Source organism: Anomaloglossus baeobatrachus, chromosome 5, assembly GCF_048569485.1.
Source record: "Anomaloglossus baeobatrachus isolate aAnoBae1 chromosome 5, aAnoBae1.hap1, whole genome shotgun sequence".
Classification (NCBI taxonomy): Eukaryota; Metazoa; Chordata; class Amphibia; order Anura; family Aromobatidae; genus Anomaloglossus; species Anomaloglossus baeobatrachus.
The window spans coordinates 245898685-245921164 of NC_134357.1; the positions used below are offsets into that span (position 1 = coordinate 245898685).

The 22480-nt window shown below is 52.2% G+C and overlaps 1 long non-coding RNA gene across 1 annotated transcript; it reads right to left on the reverse strand.

Moving 5' to 3' along the window:
* Positions 1 to 285: 285 nt before the first annotated feature.
* Positions 286 to 22255, reverse strand: LOC142309899 (uncharacterized). The gene is made up of 3 exons (XR_012754032.1): positions 22173 to 22255; positions 451 to 574; positions 286 to 373 (listed from the first exon to the last, which is right to left on the reverse strand). It is a non-coding gene; the product is annotated as an uncharacterized LOC142309899 (long non-coding RNA).
* Positions 22256 to 22480: the final 225 nt, after the last annotated feature.

Genomic DNA, 22480 nt, shown 5'->3' on the forward strand with positions numbered 1-22480 from the left:
AGATAAAGGGATAGATAGATAGATAGATAGATAGAGGGATGGATAAAGAGATAGATAGAGGGATAGATAGATAGATAGATGGAGGGATAGATAGATAAAGGGATAGATAGATGGAGGGATAGATAGATGGAGGGATAGATGGAGGGATAGATGGAGGGATAGATGGAGGGATAGATGGAGGGATAGATAGATGGAGGGATAGATAGATAGATGGAGGGATAGATAGATAAATAGATCCACATATAGAGATAGATAATTAGAAACAGTGTTTTCAGGTTTCTTACCTTCTTTAATCTTGATAAAGAACACTAAAATGCCCTTTGGCTTCACGAGCCACAAGCAGGGGATGTACCCACAATCTTTTTCTTTGTGCCTAAAAAAGGAAGGTTAAAATTTAACACAGGAAAAAAATAGTTAATTAGTATAGAAAAAAAAACAAAAAAAAGATACCTGTTGTCTCCGACGACGTAGAAGTGGATTAAAGTCACCAAAAGCTGCTGAAAGTGCGGTCTGTGTAGCTGTGTTTCAATTATATTGCTAGCCATGTTGTACGACACAATTGCAAAGATCCACACTACAGAAAATGGAGAAGACTGATGAAGGAAGTGACATCACAATTTATTTTTTTCAACAAGCTTTATTGCTGTAAAAGCATTAAAAAACGCAGGGACCAACCTAAAAAAACGCACCAAAACCGCACCAAATCGCAGTAAAAACGCAGGTGCGTTATTGGTGCGTTTTTTAACGCAGGTGCGCTAATCCTTCACTCTCAAGAAATTTCTTAAGAAAAATCCTTATTCTAGTGTGCACATACCCTTAGAGAGATTTCTCGAAGACCACGTGCACACACTGAGTATTGGGTCAGGGTTTTTTACCTCAGGATTTGTAAGCCAATGCCAGGAGTGGGTAATAAATGCAGCAGTGGTGACGTGCTTCTATTATACTTTTCCTCTGATTGTTCCACTCCTGCTTTTGGCTTACACATACTGAGGTAAATACTGAACGTGTGCACGTGGCCTCCAGCTGTGGCTGCACAAGCATATGTATTCTCACGAGAGAATCGGCCCGATTATATTAATGACACTGGGCTCAGATTCTGATCAGAGTGTAATGCGAGTGGCATTTACTGTGATCCGAATCTTCTGTCTATCAGGATCAGAGCACAAGTGAGGACAAGATGGAGAGTATAATTTCTCCATTATCTGAGTCCACGTAAATTGGCCTGCACTTGGATGACATCGGTGTGCAGTCCGATGTCTCACACTTGTGTGAGAAGTCCTATGGCTGTGGTCCCACAAGCGTAGATTCTCTCATGAGAGACAATCGGATTGATTATGGAAATGACCCTCTGATCAAACTGCGCTTTCTTGTGCCTATTTTCTCATTACAAATAGGCACAAGAAAAATAAAATGTCTGATCAGCCGGCGGCATAGTATAAGAGTGGACAGAGGGCTGTCCAATAAACCATCAGCTAGCACGCAACCTTGTTATACGCTACACTCATGTGACGGAGCCCTAACACTGCGTGTGCAGCTACTGTAAAAGTAAATATCTGCTTCTCTAACAAGCCTCGCAAATATGACAAGATGCATTGCCTATGAGCCACCATACTCCACTATAGGCACGCCATTGCTGGGGAGCCGGTGTGCAGAGAGGCCTCAGTATCTGGGCTGTTCACCTGCCCAGGCCATAGGAACAAATGCACAAATTCCTCTCTGTGGTTTAGCTTTTACATTTAGTTAGGGACCCACAATACATGAGGACCCCTGACGTTGGGTTGTGGGCTTCTGTATTCTGGCCACAATATCAACTAATACCTCATATATAGATAGATAATATATTTTTTGCACTTATCATATCTTTACACAGGATGCAGCCAGGCCCATTAATGTAGGCCTTGTAAACTAGGGTCTCCATTCCTGTGTGGTGCACTTATATAGTGCTGGGCAGCCCACCTAATCTAATAGTATGGGCGTCATCAGTAGGCTGTAAGCCAGACACTGTGCACCTACATGTGTGAACGGCGCCCTATACAAGCCATTTGTGTGGAATTTTAATACTAAGCAGTCACCTCCTCCATGGACTGGTGGTGTGTGGGTGGTTGCTCCATCAGTGTTTTGCCCCTGTTGCCTCCATCTGTATTAGTGGTTTATTCAGGGCCGGATTATAGGCGGGGCAGGCGGGGCTTCAGCCCCGGGGCCCCCACCAAAAAAGCTTCCAAGGGGGCCCCTACCACCAGGGCCATACTTGCCACCCGTCAGCAATTTTTTTTTTCTTTTCTTCACACCCGCTCCCCCTCCGTTAAGACAGTCTAAATCAGCTGTGTTTTCGGGGGGGCACCTACATTTATTTGTATCTGCGTCTCTAAGACGCAAAAACAAGCTGCGGGCACAGGACGCTGATTGACCTCGGAAGTACCATCGTTTGTACTTCCGGGGTCAGAGGTGTGCCTGCTCCCTGCTCTGCTGCGGCGTCCAATGCTGCGGACGTCACAGCAGGACGCCGCCGCGGACGTCACAGCAGGACGCCGCCGCGGACGTCACAGCAGGACGCCGCCGCGGACGTCACAGCAGGACGCCGCCGCGGAGAAGACCCACGCGCGCGGCCGGCTGACCGGCCGCGGAGGAGAGGACCCACGCGGGCGGCCGGCTGCGGAGGAGAGGACCCACGCGGGCGGCCGGCTGGCTGGCCGGCCGCGGAGGAGAGGACCCACGCGCGCGGCCGGCCGCGGAGGAGAGGACCCACGCGCGCGGCCGGCCGCGGAGAAGACCCACGCCGCGGCCAGGAGAGGAGACTAACCGGAGCAGGAGAATGGCCGCGGCACCGGAACAGCAGCAGGACGATGGCGGCCTATACCGGAGCAGCAGGAGGATGGCATCAGAGCAGGTAGGGACAGAGCTGAAGAAAGATGTGTGGTGTGATGCAGAGCTGTGTGGTGTGATGCAGAGCTGTGTGGTGTGATGCAGAGCTGTGTGGTGTGATGCAGAGCTGTGTGGTGTGATGCAGAGCTGTGTGGTGTGATGCAGAGCTGTGTGGTGTGATGCAGAGCTGTGTGGTGTGATGCAGAGCTGTGTGGTGTGATGCAGAGCTGTGTGGTGTGATGCAGAGCTGTGTGTGTGATGCAGAGCTGTGTGTGTGAAGCAGAGCTGTGTGTGTGAAGCAGAGCTGTGTGTGTGATGCAGAGCTGTGTGTGTGAAGCAGAGCTGTGTGTGTGAGTGTGTGTGTGAAAGAGAGCTGTGTGTGTGTGTGAAGCAGAGCTGTGTGTGTGAAGCAGAGCTGTGTGTGTGTGTGTGTGAAAGAGAGCTGTGTGTGTGTGAAGCAGAGCTGTGTGTGAAGCAGAGCTGAAGAAATATGTGAGGTGTGAAGCAGAGCTGTGTGTGTGTGTGTCTGTGTGTGAAGCAGAGCTGTGTGTGTGAGTGTGAAAGAGAGCTGTGTGTGTGTGCAGCAGAGCTGTGTGTGAAGCAGAGCTGAAGAAATGTGTGGTGTGAAGCAGCTGTGTGTGTGTCTGTGTGTGAAGCAGAGCTGTGTGTGTGAGTGTGTGTGTGAAAGAGAGCTGTGTGTGTGTGAAGCAGAGCTGTGTGTGAAGCAGAGCTGAAGAAATGTGTGGTGTGAAGCAGAGCTGTGTGTGTGTGTGTGAAAGAGAGCTGTGTGTGTGAAGCAGAGCTGTGTGTGAAGCAGAGCTGAAGAAATATGTGTGGTGTGAAGCAGAGCTGTGTGTCTGTGTGTGAAGCAGAGCTGTGTGTGAGTGTGTGTGAAAGAGAGCTGTGTGTGTGTGAAGCAGAGCTGAAGAAATGTGTGGTGTGAAGCAGAGCTGTGTGTGTGTCTGTGTGTGAAGCAGAGCTGTGTGTGTGTCTGTGTGTGAAGCAGAGCTGTGTGTGTGTGAGAGAAGCAGAGCTGAAGAAAGATGTGTGGTGTGAAGCAGAGCTGTGTGTGTGAGAGAAGCAGAGCTGAAGAAAGATGTGTGGTGTGAAGCAGAGCTGTGTGTGTGTGTGAGAGAAGCAGAGCTGAAGAAAGATGTGTGGTGTGAAGCAGAGCTGTGTGTGTGTGTGTCAAGCAGAGCTGAAGAAAGATGTGTGGTGTGAAGCAGAGCTGTGTTTGAAGCAGAGCTGAAGAAAGATGTGTGGTGTGAAGCAGAGCTATGTGTGAAGCAGAGCTGAAGAAAGATTTGTGGTGTGAAGCAGAGCTGTGTGTGTGTGTGAGAAGCAGAGCTGTGTGTGTGTGTGAAGCAGAGCTGAAGAAAGATGTGTGGTGTGAAGCAGAGCTGTGTGTGAAGCAGAGCTGAAGAAAGATTTGTGGTGTGAAGCAGAGCTGTGTGTGTGTGTGTGAAGCAGAGCTGTGTGTGTGTGAAGCAGAGCTGTGTGTGTGTGAAGCAGAGCTGAAGAAAGATGTGTGGTGTGAAGCAGAGCTGTGTGTGTGAAGCAGAGCTGTGTGTGTGAAGCAGAGCTGTGTGTTTGAAGCAGAGCTGTGTGTGTGTATATATGAATCAGAGCAGTCTATGCGGCACCCCAGAACTATATGGGTCCCCCAGAGCGCTAAGCCACCCATCCCAGTAATGTGTACGCCACCAGAGCGGTTTGCCACTCCAGTAACGTCTATGCCCCCCCCAGTAATGTCTATGCCCCCTGCCCCTCCTGTAATGTATTTATTGTAGGCCCCAGCCCCTCCTGTGATGTATATACATCAGTGCTGTGTCAGTGTGCATGGTGTGCAGTCATGTCTGTTATTGATGGCCATCATGCAACACAGCCATATGTCCTGGAGGAGCTGGATACAAGCGGGAGAGGTGAGTGAGGCTGCTTGTGACTTCTCCATATTAACACCTGTAATGCGTCTGTGTCTGCATGTATGTCAGTGTATATGACTGTGCATATATTTGTCTGTTTAAATGTATTTTTGTGAATTTGTCTTCAAATATGTATATGTACGTATGCCTGTATGTGTATGTGTGTGTCTGTGTGTGGATGGGGCCCACTGAGACTCAACCGGGGACCACAAAAACCTGGAGCCGTCCCTGGCTGCCTTAACATTGGGATCAATTAAAAATATGTGAGTAAAGGCCGCTTTACACGCTGCGATATCGGTCCCGATATCGCTAGCGTGCGTACCCGCCCCCATCTGTTGCGCGACACGGGCAAATCGCTGCCCGTGCCGCACAACATCGCCCAGAGCCGTCACACATACTTACCTGTCCGGCGACGTCGCTGTGACCGGCGAACCGCCTCCTTTCTAAGGGGGCGGTCCATGCGGCGTCACAGCGACGCCACTGAAGCGTCACTTAACCGCCGCCCAATAGCAGCGGAGGGGTGGAGATGAGCGGGATGTAACATCCCGCCCACCTCCTTCCTTCTGCATAGCGGCCGGGAGGCAGGTAAGGGGAGCTTCCTCGTTCCTGCGGTGTCACACGGAGCGATGTGTGCTGCCACAGGAACGAGGAACAACTTCGTTACTACTGCAGCAACGATATTAGAGAATGGACCCCCATGTCACCGATTAGCGATTTTGCACGTTATTGCAACGATGCAAAATCGCTTATCGGTGTCACACAAAACGGCATCGCTAATGCGGCCGAATGTGCGTCACGAATTCCGTGACCCCAACGACTCCGCATTAGCGATGTCGCAGCGTGTAAAGCCCCCTTTACTCTACTTTCTTTGTATAAGTGACGGCTGTGAGTTATCCTGGACTGTATCTGTATTGTAGTCCTGTAAATCTGAATATGGCAGATCAGGGTAAAGGTCCAGTCACACTAAGCAACTTACCAGCGATCCCAACAACGATGGGGATCGCTGGTAAGTTGCTAGGAGGTTGCTGGTGAGATGTCACACTGCGACGCTCCAGCGATCCCACCAGCAACCTGACCTGGCAGGGATCGCTGGAGCGTCGCTACACAAGTTGCTGGTGAGCTCACCAGCAACCAGTGACAAGCCCCCAGCGCCGCGTGGAAGATGCTGCGCTTGGTAACTAAGGTAAATATCGGGTAACCAACCCGATATTTACCTTGGTTACCAGCGCACGCAGCTACACGTGCAGAGAGCAGGAAGCAGCGCACACTGAGCGCTGGCTCCCTGCTCTCCTAGTTACAGCACACATCGGGTTAATTACCCGATGTGTGCTGCAGCTAAATGTGCACAGAGCAGGGAGCAGCGCACAATGCTTAGCGCTGGCTCCTTGCTCTCCTAGTTACAGCACACATCGGGTTAATTAACCCGATGTGTGCTGCAGCTACATGTGCACAGAGCAGGGAGCAGCGCACAATGCTTAGCGCTGGCTCCTTGCTCTCCTAGTTACAGCACACATCGGGTTAATTAACCCGATGTGTGCTGCAGCTACATGTGTACAGAGCAGGAGCCGGCACTGATAGTGAGAGCAGCGGAGGCTGGTATCAAAGGTAAATATCGGGTAACCAAGGAAAGGGCTTCTTGGTTACCCGATGTTTACATTGGTTACCAGCCTCCGCAGAAGCCGGCTCCTGCTGCCTGCACATTTAGTTGTTGCTGTCTCGCTGTCACACACAGCGATCTGTGCTTCACAGCGGGACAGCAACAACTAAAAAATGGCCCAGGACATTCAGCAACAACCAACGACCTCACAGCAGGGGCCAGGTTGTTGCTGGATGTCCCACACAGCAACATCGCTAGCAACGTCACAAAAGTTGTTCGTTAGCAGCGATGTTGCTAGCGATGTTGCTTAGTGTGACGGGGCCTTAAGATACATGTTTATTGGATTTATATCTAAATGCTACAGTTCGTGCTCTACTGTTATGGCTAAAAATGTTAACGTTTATGGGGCCCCCACCAGATTTTCTGCCCAGGGGCCCCCACCAACCTTAATCCGGCCCTGGGCTTATTCTGCGTCTGTTAGTGCATTTGTTCCTATGGCCTGGGCCGGTAAACATTGTTGCCCTTTGTTTCTGTGAATTTTATGGGGAAAATATAATTCCTCTTTATGGTTTAGTCTGCCACAACACGTGGTAGATGTGGGATAAGTAAATAGCTGACAAATGTCTGAACAGCGGTGGCAGAAGCTGAATTTCCATTGCTGCTTTTAACTATTTAAACACTTGATTGTTAACAATGGCGTATAAATGATGTACTTGTGGGGCTTGCACACATCGGCTCCCTTCAGTCCTCCATGGTACACCTTTGTTTGTCTTGGTAGCTGCCTGCCGCTGACATTTTGGCACTCCTGTGAAGCCCAACCACAGGGCGCACATATAAGAGACTGCGTTTTTCATTATGTACTGCAACAATGTGATGTTGAATTTAGTCTGCACGCTGCGTTCTGGTTTGACGACAAAAACGCACCCTCTGGCAAACTCATGACAAATGTAAATGTCGCAGGCGGGGAGGACGCCGCCATGCGCTCGCTAATGCTCGGGTCCGGCGCTGCTGCGATGACTGCTCGGTGGCTCGAGCGGTGGGCCGGATCTGGGGACTCGAGCGGCGCTCCTCGCCCGTGAGTGGAAGGGGTAGTTTGGTTTGGGGATTTAGTCCGTGACGCCACCCACAGGTTGTGGTGAGGTTAGGCACCACCGCTGCTGGTGACGGGGATCCCGTGAGCGATGGCAGGGAGCAGCTGGGATGTTGTTCTCCCCCTCCGTGGGTAGGGGTTGGTGGTCCCGGGGCCCGGTGAGGTGACAGGGAGGCAGTATTCGCAAGGTGCGGGGTCGCCTGGACTGCGCAGCGCGGTGCCAAATGCACGCAAAGTCTCTGGTAAACCAAACGGCTGGATGGACGGGTCCCGCAGCCGGCTGCTGTAGCTTCTCCCGGACGGTTGGTGGTGGCTGCCTTTCCCTGCACCTTTGTGTATGTTCGGTCCCGATGGATTCCCACCGGTAACCCACTCCGCAGCGTATATATGTGCCGAAGGAGCCCCTTTTGCCCGCAGGCTCTGGCCCTCGGAACTCTAGCTGTGGCAGTAGCTGTATTTCCTTCTACTGGTCGGACGGTTGCCTTCAATCGGGTCTTGGCTGTTAGGAAACCCCTGGGGTTCCGGTCACTGACAGATTTGACCTCTAATGGCGACTCCAAGCCTGGTCGGGGTCCGCAGGCCCTGCCTGTGTGTGCTGGCTTCACTTCGCTCCCCGGTTCGGTACCGGCGGGCCACCGCCCGTTCCCGGTCCTACGGTTCCGCGTTGATTCGCCTCTCCTGCAGACGGCCACCACCGTCTGCCAACCTTGCTCTTAGTGCCCGGGCCACACACCCGGACACGGTCAGTTTACTCCTCCACTACTACTTCACTCCTCTCCCTTGCACTTCCCTAACTGAACTCCCTTCCTTTTCCCGCCTCCAGGACTGTGAACTCCACAGTGGGTGGGGCCAACCGCCTGGCTCCACCCCACCTGGTGTGGACATCAGCCCCTGGAGGGAGGCAACAAGGATTTTGTGTCTGGCTGATGTGCCTGTCTCGGGGTGGGGGTGTGTGTTGCAGTACCTGTGATGACCTGGCTAGTCCAGGGTGCCACATTCCCCCTTGGTTAAATGCAGACCGTCCGCGGGCTGCCCATCCATCACCAGTTTTATTTTTCTTTTCAACTGTAACAATATAAAAGTAACAACAATTTATGCACTTCAAATCTTCCCTTACGGGAGGTAGGTCACTTAAACGTTGCAAAACATATATATATATATACTAGAAGGTGGCCCGATTCTACGCATCGGGTATTCTAGAATTTACGTATTGTGTAGTTCATGTATGATTTTTGTTATATATATATATATATAGATGTTGTTGTGTGTAGTTACCAAGTGTTTGTGTAGGGCGCTGTACATGTTCTGGGTGTTGTCTGGGTGTGACGGGGGTGAGAGCGGTGTTCTATGTGTGTTGCGTGTGTTGCGTTGTTTGTGGAGCGCTGTGTGTCTGTAGCGTTGTGTGTGTGTGTGGTGTGTTTTGGGGGGAGGTATGTTTTGTGCAATGTGTGTGTTGTGCGGTATGTGCGTATATTTATGTATGCCGCGGTGTTTGTGTGTTGGGTGTTGTGTGTGTGCAGCGTTGTCTATGTGTGTGGGTGTCTGTGTAGGGCAGTTGTTCGTGGTTCCCAGTGTGTGTGTGTGGTGTGTTGTGCAGTGCGCGCGCGCGTGTGTGTGTGTGTGTGTGTGTGTTGGGGGGAGGTGTGCACTTCCCATCGTGCTCCATCCCCCATGCAGCGCACTCCCCATCGTGCTCCATCCCCCATGCAGCGCACTCCCCATCGTGCTCCATCCCCTATGCTGCGCACCCCCCATCGTGCTCCATCCCCCATGCTGCGCACTCCCAAACGTACTCCATCCACCATGCTGCGCACTCCCAAACGTGGTCCATCCGCTATGCTGCGCACTCCCAAACGTGCTCCATCCACCATGCTGCGCACTCCCAAACGTGGTCCATCCGCCATGCTGCGCACTCCCAAACGTGCTCCATCCGCCATACTCCGCACTCCCCATCGTGCTGCATCCCCCATGCTGCGCACTCCCAAACGTGCTCCATCCGCCATGCTGCGCACTCCCAAACGTGCTCCATCCGCCATGCTGCGCACTCCCAAACGTGCTCCATCCGCCATGCTGCGCACTCCCAAACGTGGTCCATCCGCCATGCTGTGCACTCCTAAACGTGCTCCATCCGCCATGCTGCGCACTCCCAAACGTGCTCCATCCGCCATGCTGCGCACTCCCAAACGTGCTCCATCCGCCATGCTGCGCACTCCCAAACGTGGTCCATCTGCCATGCTGCGCACTCCCAAACGTGCTCCATCCGCCATGCTGCGCACTCCCAAACGTGCTCCATCCGCCATGCTGCGCACTCCCAAACGTGCTCCATCCGCCATGCTGCGCACTCCCAAACGTGCTGCATCCCCCATGCTACGCACCCCCCATCGTGCTCCATCCCCCATACTGCACCAGCATCAGCCTCTCTGCCCGCAGCATCAGCCTCTCTCCTCCCAGCATCAGCCTCTCTTCCCGCAGCATCAGCCTCTCTCCTCCCAGCATCAGCCTCTCTCTTCCCAGCATCAGCCTCTCTCCTCCCAGCATCAGCCTCTCTCTTCCCAGCATCAGCCTCTCTCATCCCAGCATCAGCCTCTCTCCCCCCAGCATCAGCCTCTCTCCTCCCAGCATCAGCCTCTCTCCTCCCAGCATCAGCCTCTTCTGTCCCCAGCATCAGCCTCTCTCCTTCCAGCATCAGCCTTTTCTGTCCCTAGCATCAGCCTCTCCTCCCAGCCTACCCCAGCCTCAGCCTCCCCCAGCATCAGCCTCTCTCCTCCCAGCATCAGCCTCTCTCCTCCCAGCCTACCCCAGCCTCAGCCTCCCCCAGCATCAGCCTCTCTCCTCCCAGCATCAGCCTCTCTCCTCCCAGCTTCAGCCTCTCTCCTCCCAGCATCAGCCTTTTCTGTCCCCAGCATCAGCCTCTCTCCTCCCAGCATCAGCCTTTTCTGTCCCTAGCATCAGCCTCTCTCCTCCCAGCCTACCCCAGCCTCAGCCTCCCCCAGCATCAGCCTCTCTCCTCCCAGCATCAGCCTCTCTCCTCCCAGCATCAGCCTCTCTCCTCCCAGCCTACCCCAGCCTCAGCCTCCCCCAGCATCAGCCTCTCTCCTCCCAGCATCAACCTCTCTCCTCCCAGCTTCAGCCTCTCTCCTCCCAGCATCAGCCTTTTCTGTCCCCAGCATCAGCCTCTCTCCTCCCAGCCTACCCCAGCCTCAGCCTCCCCCAGCATCAGCCTCTCTCCTCCCAGCATCAGCCTCTCTCTTCCCAGCATCAGCCTCTCTCCTCCCAGCCTACCCCAGCCTCAGCCTCTCTCTTCCCAGCATCAGCCTCTCTCCTCCCAGCATCAGCCTCTCTCCTCCCAGCCTACCCCAGCCTCAGCCTCCCCCAGCATCAGCCTCTCTTCTCCCAGCCTCCCCATCCCAGCCTTCCCCAGGATCAGCCTCTCTCCTCCCAGCCTCCTCCAGCACGCCGTGCTCCTCTGCCGACACTCACAGATCCGATCGCATACACTCACACACACACACACCCGATCACATACACACACACACACCCGATCGCATAAACTCACACACACACCCACCCGATCGCATACACTCACGCACACCCGATCGCATACACTCACACACACACCCACCCGATCGCATACACTCACACACACCCAATCGCATACACTCACACACACACACACCCGATCGCATACACTCACACACACACACACACACCCGATCGCATACACTCACACACACCCGATCGCATACACTCACGCACACACACATTGACGATATTACACATACGCGCTCACACTCACAACATCCGGAGATACCACATGCTTCTGGCCATCTGATCCTCCGGCAGGTCCTGGAAGTTCACAGCACAGTATCGCCGCCGAGAAGCAAGCGATATCCCAGGATGTTGTGTGTGTGGATGCGATGTGATGTGTGTGTGATGTGTGTGTGAGAGTGAGTGTGATCTGATGTGTGTGTTGTTATGTGTGTGCGTGTGTGTATGTTCCGCCGCTGCAAGACCTTGATGCGCTGGTAACTATGCTACCATGGTTACCAGCGTATCTCGTCCCCCGCTCGCACGGGAGCCCACACCAGCATACGCCGGCAACCCCAGCAATGCGAGGGTATGTGTCGACTGGGTTGGCGGCGTACGCTGATGTGGGCTCCCGGGGGTACAGTACTCACCTGGGAGTCGTGGCTCCGTGACCGTGTCGGTTCGGGGAATGCGTGGGGGGGCGGGGCCAGAGCTAGCGTGCATTGCGTGAGGGGGGCGTAGCGTGGCCGAGTTGCCAATGCCTGCAGGGTGCCGGGGCGAGAGGCCAATCTGTGGGGGGGCGGAGCCTGGGCGAGCGGCCGGCCAACCCATGTGGGGGCGCAGCCTGGGCGAGCGGCCAATCTGTGCGGGGGGCGGGGCCATGGCGAGCCCAGCGGCCAATCAGCTTTGTGTCACCGTAAGGACACAATTTTGGAGCAAGACAGACAGACAGACAGACAGACAGAATAAGGCAATTATATATATAGATACATTTTTAATACCAACGGACGGACGGCTTCCGCTCTCCCACCCAAGCAACCTAGCCCTGATGCTGCCCCTAAGAAGTGGTCAGCACCCCTTGACCCCAGTCCAGATCCAGGCTGCCCGAGCAGGAATGGGTACAGTGACTCGCACCCGGCTGTCACTTCAGGGGACCCCACGTCCATGGGGGACCCCTGATCCTCGGAGGATCGCCACCGGTTTCGGTAGTGGCGGGCCTGGGCCAACACTTCCCTCCAGGCCCATCCTCCAAATCTGCCTTTCCGGAGGCGGCAATGGAAAACATGCCCCAAACTTATTTACAATCCCACCAGTTCGTGGGTGCCCTGCAAGTTCTCAGGCAAGTCCATGAAGAGTTCCTCATGCCTACGGGGACAACTTGCCGGCAACGGCCGGGTCAATCACGGTGTCAATCAGGTCATTCTCTCGGTTTGATTAGTCTTATCATTCATTTACTTAACAAGGTAACGGTACCGGGGGTCCCAACGGGGACAACGGTGCAACGGAGGGACCGCTGCCTTACTTCAAGTCCACATTGCAGGATGGAGGAGGGGACTGGGCCGGTTTTTGGGCCTCCTGGCCTCCTCTCAGCTTGGCATCAAGGCCAAACCAGCCCCTCTCTCCACAGTGCCGCGTGTATGTCACGCCTTGGATCGCCTGGAAGCAAGTTACGGCCCGGGTGGCCCTCTGGTAGATGGGCATTGACATCCCGGCGGGCCACAAACACCTCGGCCTCCAGGCCCGGCTCGAAAATAAATCCATACCCCCGGCGGGGGTCAAATCTTCGCACCTGGCCCTCGTATATTGGGCCCCGTACCCGGAAGGTGGCTCTGCGGAGGTTCTCCTCCTGGATCATGCGGGCTATCATCTCGGCCTTCCGCTTCTCCCTCTCCGCGATTTCCCGGCCCAGCTGGCTTGGTTCCCTGTCCCAGTAAGGGGCGTCTGTCTGCCCCTGCTCGCGGGTCAGGCCCCGCAGGACCTCCTTCACACTGGCTACTACTGGCGCCCCCTGTGGAAGGTCCCGCGGTGTCATGGCCTGGGGTGCTGCCTCACAGCGACGACCCGGCGCAGCCTCAACCGAGGCGTGGGATATGGGTACAGGGGTCCTCACCTGCTGAACCTCCGCCTCCTCCTGAACGGGACGGATCACCGGAGCCGGGACGGTACTGGGTGTGGTCACTTCCGATGCCACCGGTGCATCTTCGCGGACTGACGCTGCCCTCAGGAGCTTCCACGGAAGTGGTGCGGTTCGTCTGCGGACCTCGTCTGCAGGCTGGTCCGCTCGGGCGGACAGGCAGGGTTCCGCTACCGGTTGTAGGGGTAGCGGGCCTAGTGGCGGGGCGGCAGCAGCGAACACAGGTAGCGGGGGAGGCAGCAGGGTGAGCGGGCGCAGACTGGGTCCCTCAGCCGCAGCGACCAATCCTGTAGGGACACAGGGGCGTGGGTCGCTTACCCGCTCCTCCAAATCTTCCTCCACCTCGCGTCTCCGTATGGCCGCCACCACATCCGCCATGTCGGCCTTCCACTCCTCCAGGAGGAGCTGCACTTGCACCTGCAGACGGCTGCTCAGTTGGATGGTCCGGACCTCCACCCACGCTGCGGTCTAGGGCGCGGGCTCGGGTACTGCGGGGCTACCAGACGGACGGTGCATGCTGGCAGCGGTATCTTCCAGGAACCAAATGGCGGCAGAGTCTTGGCGTCCCTGCTTTTATAACCTCAGTTTACATGCGGCCGGACGCCATCCTTCCCCCCTTGGTCTTCTCTCGGCACCTCCTCTTCAGGGGCAGGGCTTCGGCTTTCGCGCCTCCACTGCTCGAGAAGACGCTCGAGCGGGAAAAATCTTCGCACCCAAGATGGCGGATTCTGAAATTTTTCGGCCGGACACTGCCGGCGGGCCACAAGGCGCACTTCTACCAGCCGGTAGAACGGTAAGATCCTGTTTGTGATGCCAAGTTGTCGCGGGCGGGGAGGACGCCGCCGCCGCGCGCTCGCTAATGCTCGGGTCCGGCGCTGCTGCGATGACTGCTCGGTGGCTCGAGCGGTGGGCCCAATCCGGGGACTCGAGTGGCGCTCCTCGCCCGTGAGTGAAAGGGGTAGTTTGGTTTGGGTATTTAGTCCATGACGCCAACCATGGGTTGTGGTGAGGTTGGGAACCACCGCTGCTGGTGACGGGGATCCCGGGAGCGATGGCAGGGAGCAGCTGGGATGTTGTTCTCCCCCTCCGTGGGTAGGGGTTGGTTGTCCCGGGGCCCGGTGAGGTGACGGGGAGGCAGGGTTGGCAAGGTGCGGGGTCGCCTGGACTGCACAGCGCGGTGCCGGATGGCACGGTTGTACTCACTCAGCCACAAATGTACGCAAAGTCTCTGGTAAACCAAACGGCTGGATGGACGGGTCCCGCAGCCGGCTGCTGTAGCTTCTCCCGGACGGTTGGTGGTGGCTGCCTTTCCCTGCACCTTTGTGTATGTTCGGTCCCAATGGATTCCCACCGGTAACCCGCTCCCCAGCGTATATATGTGCCGGATGAGCCCTTTTGCCCGCAGGCTCTGGCCCTTGGAACTCTAGCTGTGGCAGTAGCTGTATTTCCTTCTACTGGTCGGACGGTTGCCTTCAATCGGGTCTTGGCTGTTAGGAAACCCCTAGGGTTCCGGTCACTGACGGATTTGACCTCTATTATATTCTGGTGGGCGCATCAACCTCCTGTGGGGATAACTGTGAATTTAAATGGCTAAGCAAATAACTGCAGTTTACTAATGTCCATTGTGACTAATCCACTGCTGATAGGAATGCAGTTGTAATTGGATTGTACCCTTCTTGGAAAAGGTTAATATTTAATCCCCACATGTAATTGTAGCCATATCACCTTGCCTGGAGGTATTTTCCTCCCCTTCTTTTGCCTCACTTTTTTTTTGTAATGTATTTTTGTATATGATCTTTTGTAATTAATTTATTATGTGATAAAATAAAATGTACAATTTTTTAATGGACTTGGAAACTCCATTTTTTCTTTGCTGTTCATGACTTCCCTAACTGAACTGCTTCCTTTTCCCGCCTCCAGGACTGTGAACTCCTCAGTGGGTGCGCCTGGCTCCAGCCCACCTGGTGTGGACATCAGCCCCTGGAAGGAGGCAACAAGGATTTTGTGTCTGTCTGATGTGCCTGTCTCAGGGTGGGGGTGTGTGTTGCAGTACCTGTGACGACCTGGCTAGTCCAGGGAGCCACAAAATCACATCCACTTTGCTTGGACAATTAAACACAGCAGAATATACTGTATGTACAAAAAAACACCAGCAGAAAAAACTGCGGCATTTATACTATATGTGAACACAAACTAAATGTCCAACAAAAATGGATGTGATTTCATCTTAAGGGCTCATGCGCACGTTGCGTACTTATATGCATTTACGCTGCGTATTACACTGCAGCGTAAATGCATGCGTCCTGCGTCCCCTGCACAATCTATGTAGATTGTGCATGAGACGTGCACACGATACTTTTATGAACGCAGCGATTTGGGTGCTAAAATTTTGACCCAAATCCGTGCGTTCATAAAATGAGCATGTCAATTATTCCGTGCGCTTCGGATGCAGCTCCCACTTTGTCTATGGTGGGGGCAGCAGCCATAGCGCATGAAATCGGCTTTTTTATACAAAAAAAACTGCATCCATTATGCAGCGTTTCTGCAGCGATTTGAAGCGCACATGTGCTGTCAAATCCCTGCAGAATATTCAGCAGTTACGTGCGCATGAGCCCTAAAGACGCCACTGAACTGTGCAGTTTTGGTGTTTTCTTTTTCTCTATAGACTTCTTTGTGGAGCCTGAAAAAAACGCAAGTGGAAAAAAAAAAAGTGCTGTTACATTTTTCTCTTGTACCCATACAAGTCTATGGGTGTGTGTGACACATCAGACTGCACTGATGACATCCGAGTGCAGTGCGGTATACGCCGAGGCAGGCAATAGGGAAGAGGGAGAGATTAATCTCTCCATCTTCTCTGCACCTGTGCTCCAATTCCCAGATGTGAAAGGATCTGAGCGCAGTGACTGACACTCCGTCGTGCTCTCAGCGGAGCCTGAGCCAAGTGTCATTAGCAAATCACATCCGATTCTCCCACATCGGGTGCTGTACACTAATGTGACCCTGGCCTAAAAGTGAGCACTAATTCTAGCCTTACATGTTTTGGCCACAGTGACTTTTTTGCCATACAAAACTGTACCGCCCTGAGAGGGGCTCGGCTGCTCCCTCGCCGGGCCGAGACGCTCGAGGTCCGGGCTTGGGTTGTCGGTGGCTCGAGCGCCTCTGGACCGGGGGCCACGTCGCTCTGTTAAGGGGAGGCAGTGGGGGTGGTGGTGTGGGACGAGGTTCGCAGCTGGAGGCCGTGTTGTCGTTGTACGGGTCGTGACGCCACCCACGGGTTCGGGTGACGGGATGCACCACCTCTGCGGCTGGAGTGAAGTGGGCTCCCGGGATCGGTGTTGAAGGCGCAGCCTGGATCTTAGCCCCTCGGTGGCCCTAGGGGCGGTGTGTCCCGGGGCCCGGTGGGACGGGCGATGGTGATGTCAGGGTGCAAGGTGCCGTACTGCGGTGCGATGTCGTGCCCGGATGGCACTGGTGTACTCACTATTAATTCACACTCAGAGTCACTGGTAAACCAAAGTTCGGGTATGGTCGGGTCCCGCAGCCGGCTGCTTGTGTCCCTTGTGAGGCTGATGGTGGGGGCACCTCTTGTTTTGACTTTTGGCTCCCCTGCCTAGACAGTGGTAGCCCGCTCCCCGACGTTTAGCTGCCGGAGGAGCCCTCGGTTGCCCGCAGGCGCTGGCCCGTTGGGTGTTTGGCCCTTGGCGATGGCTCTCACCCGGTATCGGTGGGCTGTTGCCTTCTTTCGAGACTTTGGGTGAGGATGAACCCGTGAGGTCCAGACTGCAATCAGTTAATTTGCCTACACTCAGTGGCTTCCAAGCTAGGACGGGGTCTGAGTTCCCGGTTTCTGGTGCTCCGGTAAACGGTTGACTCCCCGGTTCAGGTCCGGCGGGCTCCAACCCTGGCCCGGTCCCTACGGTTCCGCCGGTTGCTATACCGGTACTCCTGCAGGCGGCCACCACCGTCTGCCTGCCTGATGTTACGGGAATCCCAGGCTCCAACCCGGGTCCCTGACAGTTTCTCTCCTCTACACCTCCTGTCACTGTCACTCTACAACTCAATCTGTTTGTATTTCCTGCCTCAGGACAGTAGTCTCCTCGGTGGGCGTGCCTTTCTGCCTGACTCCGCCCACCTGGTGTGTCCTACTGGCCCTGAGGGAGGCATCAGGTCTCCCTCTCGGGTGACAGGTGTGTCCTCACAAGGGATGGGGGTGTGTGTGTGATGTTGGTGGTGTTGTTACCTGTGACCCCTGGGGTCCAGGGCGTCACAAAACCATAATGTTTTTGTTGCGATCTTCAAAAATTGCAGAGAAACATTATTTTAAAAGGTCCCAGCAAAAAAAAAAAGTACCATGGCAGTAAAGCATCCTTAAAGTGATAACAGCAGCATAAACTCTAAATACAGCCCTGGTCATATTGCAATGCCTGATAGAAGGTCGGACATTGACTTATTGGGTAGCTACCGCTCCTACTTGTAACTCGGGAGTTAGTTTCTTTTGTTTTACAAAAGCGATAATTTGCATAAAAAAGAAAATATCAAAGTTGAAATATTCTCCTCCTTCCTGATCTAAAGGAAAAAAGCACATATGTTATTGCTGTCTCTGTAACAGTCAGATATATCAAAAGAAAAAAAGAATTAACCCATACAGTAAGTGTTCTAATCACAAAAGAAGGTGAAACAGAAACATGGCATTTTCCACTCATCTCGCATCTCAAAACGAAATATAAAGCTATGCAAACTAATATATATATGTATATATATATATATATATATATATATATACACACACATATATATACAAGGGTACATTTTTGGACCCTTTTGGGCTATATATATATATATATATATATATATATATATATATATATATATATATATATATACACATATAATCTATAGCCCAAAAGGGTACAAAAATGTCCATTTCACTGAAGAAAAGAAAACAAGCCCTCATACTTCTCCATCATTGGAAAATGCAAAATGTTGGGTCTCAGAAAATGGTGACAAACTATTTTGTTTTTTGTATTTTTTTAAGTCCATTTCTTAGACCCACGAACATAAAAAATTAACAAACAAAAAAACAAACACATATGAGGTTGAAATTGCCATATAACGGGCCAGGAGAATCATACTGCCTGCTTATTTTTACTGCACGTTAAACGGTATAAAAGCAAACCCCAAAAAACAATGATGGCAATTTGTTGTTTTGACCATTTCATCCAACTTGGAATCTTCTTCCATACTTTTCCGTATGATATCTATCATAAAGTGAACGCTGCTGCCGCCATTTAAGGCTTCAATTTATCCTACTAAGAAATAAGCCTACTTGTTTGCAAGTATATTACACTTACATATAAAAAACATTACAGTTGTTGTGGGCGGGGGCCGCTGCCGCTTCTTCTCGGGGGCCTGCTCGGATCCGGGTTCGCTGCTGCGGCTCGAGTGGTGACCGGACCCGTGCTCGCACGGCCGCCCGTCCTCACAACCGTCGGATAGGGGATATTTACAGGGGAGTTGTTGTGTCTGTGACGACACCCGTGGGTTGCGGTGAGGGATGGTGGCACTGCTGCTGCCTGGTGATGGGGTGCCCGGGGCTGATAGAGCGGGGCAGCAAGATGGGATCTCCTCCACGGGTAGGGGGGTGTAGTTCCGGGGCCCGAGGATTGAACACAGGAGTGATGGCTGCTGGAGGTGGCGCGCTGGGCTGGACCGGGGGACAATGGTATACTTACAGTTCAGTAATTTCACACAAGTCCAGTAGTAAACCAAGTTGCCAGTGGCTGGCTGCCTTAGGAGGGTGCATTCGGGTCCCGCACCCAGGTTAATGAGCAGGTAACCCTTCCTCCTGCACTTTGTGTTTGTCTTTCCTTCTGGACGACTTTGCATGGAACGGAGAAGTCCACTCCTGGTTCTGTGTGTCTGGATCCTTGTCCTCGGCTGGTTAATTGGAGAGGGGCTTGCAACCTTCCTCGCCCTAGGGTCCAGGCACCCCGACTGTGCACGGCCTCCAGACCGGATTCCCGCTGTCGGCACCGGCGGGATACAATCCTGCCCCGGTCCACTTTAGGTCTCCCGCGACCGAATCTCCGTCGCCTGTGGCCCTGTTCACTGTCTGCCACCTAGCCGGGTAGTCCAAGGGCTACTACCCCTGACTACACTGCTGTCAGCTCTCCACACTTCAGATGGCAGCCCCCATGCAGCGGTGGATACCGCGCCTGACAGCCCACGTACACCTTGTTCACCACGTATGTGCTACTGATGAAGGTCCAAATAGGACCGAAAACGTTATAAAGCACATAAATAAATTTTCATGCAAAGCATTTTGGGAGTGCCTTGTCTACTTTTCAGCTCTCCACACTTCAACTATCAACTTCAAAGCCTGAACTTGATCTATTCTTCACCTCCTCCACTTAATTGTTGTGTTCCCGCCTATGACACCTCAGGACCCCTAGGTGGGAGTTCTCATCCGCCTGATCCTGCCCACTGGTGTGTCCCTATTATCATGAGGGGGTGGTTAGGATTAATGGCTGTGTGTTATGCCTAAGTGTGAGTTTCTGGTGGTAACAAGGAGGATGTACAACTTTTGTGACTACCTGGTTTTGCCAGGGCATCACACAGTGATCGCTCATTATAGGCCAGTATTTTCTTTTTCTCTTACAGGGGAAGTGTGGGTATACAAAGTCGTTTAGTAACTACAAAATGGCATGCAAAAGTTTGAACACCCTGGTCAAAATTACTGTTATTGTGAATAGTTAAGCAATTTGAAGATAAAATGATCTCTAAAATGCATAAAGTTAACTGAATAAAGATGACAAATTTCCTTTGTATTTTAGGCAAAAAAAAAAATAATTTTGGTTCCTAATTGACCTAGAACAGGAAAGGTTTATTCTGATTTCATATCAGATAGTGAGAAAAACCTGCAGATGTGTCTATAGAGAGTGGATGGAATCGTCTGGTTTCATCCACTCTCTATAGACACATCTGCAGGTTTTTCTCACTATCTGACATGAAATCAGAATAAACGATTCCCGTTCTAGGTCAATTAGGAACCAAAATTATTTATATTTGCCAAATTACAGAATGAGACAGAGAGAGAATGTGTTTTAAGACATTTTTATTATTTTTTGGAAGGTCAAAAGTTTACATACATTTCATTAGTATTTGGTACCATTGCCCTTAAACTGTATTACTTGGGTGAAACATTTTGGATCTCCTTCCACAAGCTTCTCACAATAGTTGGTAGGAAATAGGGGCCATCTGTTGAAGTCCCGGGACTCCCCGGACTAGCACCTAGAGACTACTGGCAGCTAAACCCAACCTCCCCATCAGAGGCTCTGGTGAATGCCCAGTAGGTATGTAGTTCCTCCCCTCCAGGTTAAACCGGCGCTGCGACCCAGTGGGTCCACTCCCCCTTGCATTCGTGAGCAAAGCAGTGTGTAGATTGTCAATATAAGGCCCCTTCACACGTCAGTGATTCTGGTACGTTTGTGCTTTTTTTATACGCACCAGAATCACTGAGATACGCAGACCCATTATAATCAATGGGTCTGCTCACACATCAGTGATTTTTCACTGACCGTGTCTCCATGCAGCGTACACGCGTGTCCGTGATTCTGCATGGAGACAAGTCCGTTTTTTTCTGGCATCACTGATGACCCATGGACCACACTAGGGTGTGATCCATGAAACACATACCAGAAAAACACTGACATATTAAATAATAAACATTTTCCACTTACCTTGCCAGCGATTCGCTGTGCAGCCTCCGCTCTCTGCAGCTCCTGCCCGGCTCATGAATATTCATGAAAGCAGGTATTGCCGACCGAGAAGTAGCTGCAGAGAGCGGTGGGCGGACGCTGCAGAGCCGAGGGGTTCAGCACCATGGACAACAGGAGTGAAGGCAGGTGAGTAATGTCCATGTGCGATCACGGATTGCACATGGACAACCCACGTGTGCCATGAATCACGGAACACGGAGGGACATGTGCGTGTTTTACACGTCAGTGAAGAACGTCAGTGTTTTTCACTGACGTGTGAAACGGGCCTAAGATTGGGGAGAGCTGACACCCAGCACCCTACCAATCAGCAGTTATCACCATACACTCCTTACACTCGTTAGTGGCTACAGACGGCTCAATTCCTATCCTTTTCTACAGAATCTGATCTGCAGTGCTCATCAGGTGCCACTAAGCTGTGTCAGAGCGTCGTTGCTCTTCTTACTGATCTTCAGGGGGCGTTTTTTTGGCACTATTTTGAAAACTTTCAGATTTGGAGGGAATGAAAAGAAGACTGCAATTTCTCCAATGTTTAGTGGGTTTATTACGTAATTCTGAAAATTTACAATAAATGACTGGAAAGTTTTAAGTGGTCATTGTAATGTTAACAACATTTGAATAGATCCATAATACAAGCGACTATAGGAAACTTTGTATCTCATACAATACATTTTGCTTCTGTCTTCATTTATGTCTCTTCTTTCACGGCCTCTTGAACTTACAATCCACTATGAAATCCACTTTGACTATGGTCAAAGCAAGATAAATTGCCAGTGCAGTGAGGTATCAGGTTACACCTCCTAATGTACTCTATGGAGAGGGCAGGAGCGAGGAGCACTTAATACAATAAGGAGGAGATCATGATGTAGCTTCAGAATTAAAGGAGAAGTACAGACCTACATTTTGTTTTACTCCTTAATGCCTATCTATTTAATGTCATAATCCAATCTCTTTAATAATAAGCTTTAACTAAAAATTCCCTTCTGTGCCCTCACTACACTCACTGCTTTATGTCTATTTTTTACTACTTCCTTTTTGATGATGCTTCATTTGAGAATCGATAGTGAATTGAGTTGTGATTGGGGGCAGGGGCTTTGGTCACTGCCACAGCCTCTTTTTCTGTTTACTGTGTATAGTATACATCATAGCCGCCATGTACGGCGGTTGTCGGCAAGGGGTTAAATCATACCTCTCATTTCAGGTAATGTTTCAAAATTAGGTGTCATGTGTATGTAGCGCACCATGGGGCAGGTGGTTAACTTACTCGACGCCAGGCCGTTTCGGATCGGGTCAGGCGATGTCACGGGTGGCCTTGTCCGGTTCCGTTGAAGGGAGCTGAGTACTCCTGAAACACGTAGACCTGTGCATGAAATAAAAAGACATTAATCATTTATGATTCTGGATTGGTGAATAGCGCGACATTACAACCCGCCTCCTTCCAATCCTTCTCTTTCTTTAAACACCGGTGTTGGCTCCTTACCTGCCTGGGATTGACCGGAGCCCATAACGGCAGTGACCAGTGCGACCGTGCTGGCAGCTGAAGTTGTGAGTAAACTACACCCTGAACCCGCA